A 5291-nucleotide genomic window follows, 5' to 3' on the forward strand; every position below is an offset into this window, starting at 1 on the left:
CTCCCTTCCTCTTTTTCTCCCTCCCTCCCTTCCTCCTCTTCCTCCCTTTCTTCTTCCCTCCCTTCCTTTTCTTTCCTTCTCTTCTTCCTTTTCTTCCTTCTTTCCACCCACATTTATATAAGCACTTTCTACGTACCATAGGATATAAATAAAGAAGAAGGGGCGGCTAGGTAGCACAGTGAATAGAGCATTGGCCCTGGAGTCAGGAGGACCTGAGTTCAAATCCAGCCTCAGACACTTAACACAAAAAACTAGCCATGTGACCTTGGGCAAGTCACTTAACCCCAATTGCCCTCCAAAAAGCAGAAAGAAAGAAAGAAAGAAAGAAAGAAAGAAAGAAAGAAAGAAAGAAAGAAAGAAAGAAAGAAAGAAAGAAAGAAAGAAAGAAAGAAAAAGGAGAAACAAGAAAACTTGGAGATAATCTGCACACATGCTTAATAAATGTTGAATTGGAAAAAGAAAACACCACTACAGTTTGAGACTACTATGGGAGGGGGAGAAGTTTGCAGTTTGTACACAGCTAAATAAATAAAAATCCAGACAAGGTAATTTTCAGAGTATAGGAAGGCCTGGAGGGAGGGGATCAGCAACAGCACTGTGTAGGAAGTGGTACCTAAGCTATCCTCTGCAGGAAGCCAGGGGTTCTAAGAGGCCGAGGTGAGGGAGGGCATTCTGAGGAGGGAGGGCAGCCTGTGCAAAGGCCTGGAGGTGGAGATGGAGTGTCAGCTTCTGCTTTAGAACCAGAAAAGTACAGAAGCATCACCAAGGTCCCCAGTTTTTCTTGGGAGGTCCATAGTTCTCTGATGGCCCTGTACAGCTGGAAAGTACTTCCACTCTTGGATTAAAGGGTGTCTGCAGAAGTACTGCTTCTGGAGGTAGAACACCAGGCTTGGAATCCTGGCTTTGCTTTTTATTTCCTGTGTGACCTTAGGTAAATCATTTCTGTCTCGGTCTCAGTTTCTGTAAAATGAGAGAGCAAACCAGATGGTAGCAAAGTACAGGGGAAAGAAGACTAGCTGGTCTAGGTTCAAATTCTACCATTTTTACTTGTGTAACCTTGGACAAATCATTCAATTTCTTGGATCTTAGTTTCTTCATGTATAAAATAAGGTGGTGGGACTAGATGGTCTCTGAGGTTTCTCTTGGCTCTATGACCCCACCTGACTTTATTTTAAAATTTTATTGAGATCACCATCATTTCCAGATAGCCACATCCCCACCCCACCAACCCGAGACACGTCCTTGCCTCCAAGGAAATCAGACCAACAGACGTGTCTCAGTTGACAAGATGCATCGCCCCCAGCTCCCACCTCTATAAGGAAAGGAGGGAGATGCTTTTCCTTATCTCCTCTTGAAGGACTGGGTGGGTCACGACAGTTATGTGGCATTGGATTGTGTGTGAGTGATTTTATTTTCATTGTTGGGAACCAGAAGACTTCGATTCATAGATTTAGAGATGGCAGGAAAGGAAGCAGAGGCCAAGAAAGCTGAAGTGATTCCCAACCGCCCCCCCCCCCAAAAAAAATTACAGAGGTAGTGTTGGAAGCGAGATCGGAACCTGGCAGAACCTTGTCTACAATGGCTGGGGTTCCTTCCAGCCTTAATCCTGGTAATGTTTCATGGTTAAGGAATAAAGGGGCAGCTAGATGGAGCCATAGTTCGTGGTGCACTGGGCTTAGAATCAGGGAGACTCATCTTCCTGAGTTCAAATCTGACCTCAGACACTTACTAGCTGTGTGACCCTGGGCAAGTCACTTAACTCTGCCTCCATCTCCTCATCTGTAAAATGATCTGGAGAAGGAAAGAGCAAACCACTCCAGCATCTTTGCCAAGAAAATCCCAAATGGGGTCGGTCACAAAAGTCATACGCTACTGAACAACAAAACAGCTCTTGGCATTCCTCTGCTTTAATCCTGATAATGGCTCACAGTAAGGAAGAAAGGGTGTTAGATTGGAGTCATTGGGTCTGAGTTTGAATCCCAGCTTGGTCACTTAATACCCGTGTAATCTTGGGAAGTTATGTAATCTCTGAGCCTCAGTTTCCTAATTTGTCAAATGAGGAGGGTAGAATAAGAGGACCACCTTCCAGCTCTCAGTATGTGTTCCTGGGGTCCCCCTGTAGCAGAGTCAGGACCAAAACTCAGAAGGCTGATCCTCTGCCCACTTCCTCGTGCTGTGCTCCCAGGGAAGTATGGGTCTTGCCAGTTACTCCAGGTCTCCCATTGCCTGATCATTTCACTAGGGTAGAGGACCGTCTCCCTACCTGCATGACCTTGCATCGGGATTCTTCCAGGAAAGTCCTCTCCATTCTCATTTCTGCCCTTTCATATATGGCAGGCGCTCCTCTGATTTCAGAATCACTCTATCTAGAAATGGCTATTTCCTACTATGCCATCATCTTACAAAGGAGGATGATAAGGCACCAGGAGGTCACACAGGTATCAGAGGTTCATACGACCACAAATCTGTAGCTGAAAAGGTCCTCGGAGGTCATCTTACCTCTCCCCTTGGCAATACCCCATGTGGATGGCTGACAAGTCCTACATCTGGCTGAAATATCATCATCAACACTGAAAATAGCCATCGCTGTTAAGAATGGGCGGACGGACCAGGCCTCAGATGAATCTAATCGGGTAATTTTAAAACCATTTTTAAAAAAATAGAAAACAGATCTTTCTTTGACCCTTTTCTCTGAGCCTCCCTCTGCCCCCCCCAATCCCGCCCTCATTGATTTCCCTCCCCTCCCTCGCCCCTTCCCCTTTTCCCAAATGAAGCCTTTTTCTCATCACTCTGGTGAGCCACGAGGGTTGGGGCAGACAAAGTCCACTTGTCAGAAATATTCTCTTAAAGTCTCTGTTCTTTTTTTTCCTCTGGGGTCCCCCTCACAATAGCCCTATTATCAGATAGTTCTCTTATCCAATAGATTTTCCCTCTCCCCTCCAGGGCTAATAAGGAGAAAGGTTGCCAGGCCGAACAAAGATGGGAGGATTTTCACTTGCAGTCATTCAGCTAAGACTAAAACCCTAACACGCTGAACTCCGGGGAGGTGCTATTGTGTGGGACGTCGGATCCTGTCATCTGATCACTCTGAATGACTTTTTGAAACACGGGCCATTCATCAGTTTTGTAATTCACATCATTTGTCCTAAGAGAAGGGAAACATATTTCCCAGAGAGAAGGCTTTCAAATCATTTTTGTACCTCGCGCTCCCCCTGAAAGCCGCATGTCTGACCATCATAGCTTGAGACTGCCTGCCTCTTTGTTAGTCACATCAGGAGGAAAAATAATCTTGAAATATTCAAATGCTTTCTCCAATCCCTCCACTACCCACCCCCTAGCCACCTCTCCCCCCACAGCCCCCTCCCACCTTAACATCTCCCCATGGAGACATGCTTTTCTTTGAGAGAGACAGATTTTTTTAAAGTCACAACTCCCTAGATTTTGGACCTAGAATCATAAATTTGGAGCAGGAAGGGACCTCTGAGGCCATCGTGTCCAATACTCCTACCCTATTTTAAAGATGAGGGCACAGAAGCAGTAGAAATTTAAGTGACTGCCCCAAACTCAGAATTTAATTTCCCACCTCCATACCTTTGCTCACACCACCCACCCACCTAAGCTCTCTCTTTTCACCTCAGTCTCTTAGGAACCTTCAAGGTTCAGCTCAAGAACCACTAACAGCCAGGAAGACTTTCCTGATTTCTTGTAGCTGTGAACACCTGGTTTTTCCTCCAATTGTCTTGCCTTTGTCCAGTTTACTTCATGGTATCTTCCCTGGTTAAAATCAGTGTGGGGTAAGGGGGCAGGGTCATAGCACGCTAGCTACAGAGTCAGGAGGGCCTGGGTTTGAGACCTATCTTCATGACAGTCTGACTCTGTGACCCTGGACAAATAACTTTACCTCTAAGAGACTATACATTGCAAGGCAGGTGCTTGTCTGAATGGCTCAAGGTTTCCTCAAAGAGGCTTTCCCTTTATCACTGAAATCATGGTCAGATCCGAAAGAAAAAAAAATCTCCTTAGTAGAATGTCAGTTCATTGAGAGTAGGGGCTGTTTCATTTTTGTCTCTGTATTTCCAATACCTCACCTGGAGTGATTTTGGGAGGAATGGGGGAAGGTGTCCAGACTGATTTCAGTGGGGTGTGAAAATTCTCTTCAACTGAAGCTGACCAACAACTCTTCTACTTTTAAAGAAATTTCCCAGGGGTTCTGATAGGGGAAATAATTTGCCAAGGGCCCCTCAGCTAGGATGTAGCAGAGTCAGGACCAAAACTCAGAAAGCTGATCCTTTGCCCACTCCCTCTCCCATGTCCATTTCTCAGTGGGATGAGTTGGATGGTGTTGAATTGTCTGTATCCTTTGCTCAGGGTCCCTGGGTCTTGGAGAAGAAGTCAGTGGAAGGAACTGTTGTCCACCTGGGGGGCTGGACAGTCTAGCAGACAGGGAGGGGCTTCTCTAGGATGGTGAAGCAGCCGGCCATGACTTCGACAATGATCTCCCATGACAGCTTGAACTGGGGATGCAACTGTATATCTTGGTATGTGTGGAAAAGCCCTTCATTGTCCGAGATCCAGTACTTAAATTACTGGCTGGTGGGGGCTGAGACCACATGTGCTTTTTCCTTTGATTAGTTTGTGACAGGGGGTGGGAAACCCAAGGGACTAGGAATGAAGTTGGGGGTCCACTGGGTACAAAAAATGAATAAAGGTGTGTGGGACCCCCATGCCAAACAGAGCTTTCCACCAGAAAACGGAGTACCATTATTTCCATTTTAGAGGAGAGGAACCTGAGGCTTAGAGATATCCAATGCCTCATTTGAGGTTGTATGGCCAAGAAGCCACAGAAAGGGACTTAGATCTTCAGTTCGATTAGATTTAACAAGCATTTATTAAAGCACCTACAAGATGCCAGGTGTTGATTTAGGCAGTGCTGATACAAAGCCACAAAGTGAAACAGTCTATCCTCATGGAACTTGTGTGAGAGAGAGACAGAGACAGAGAGATGCCCAGGGAGAGCCATAGATGCACAGAGCAGCAGAGAGGAGAGACAGAGGGATTGAGAGAAAGAGACAGAGTAATTGAGCAGGAAGGAGGGAAGGAGGAAGAGAGAGAAGGAAAGGGGTAGGGAGAGAGAGACAGAGACAAAAACATATTGAGAGATATAAAGAAACAGAGAAAGAAAGGGAAAAGAAAGAAGGAAGGAAGAAGGGAGGAAGGAAAGAAAGAAGGGAGAGACAGAGAGAGGAGAGAGAGAGAGAGAGAGAGAGAGAGAGAGAGAGAGAGAGAGAGAG

The sequence above is a fragment of the Petaurus breviceps genome, unplaced genomic scaffold, assembly GCF_028583685.1.
Source record: "Petaurus breviceps papuanus isolate PSGF00001 unplaced genomic scaffold, PetGlider_PUasm1.0 91041, whole genome shotgun sequence".
Taxonomy (NCBI): domain Eukaryota; kingdom Metazoa; phylum Chordata; class Mammalia; order Diprotodontia; family Petauridae; genus Petaurus; species Petaurus breviceps.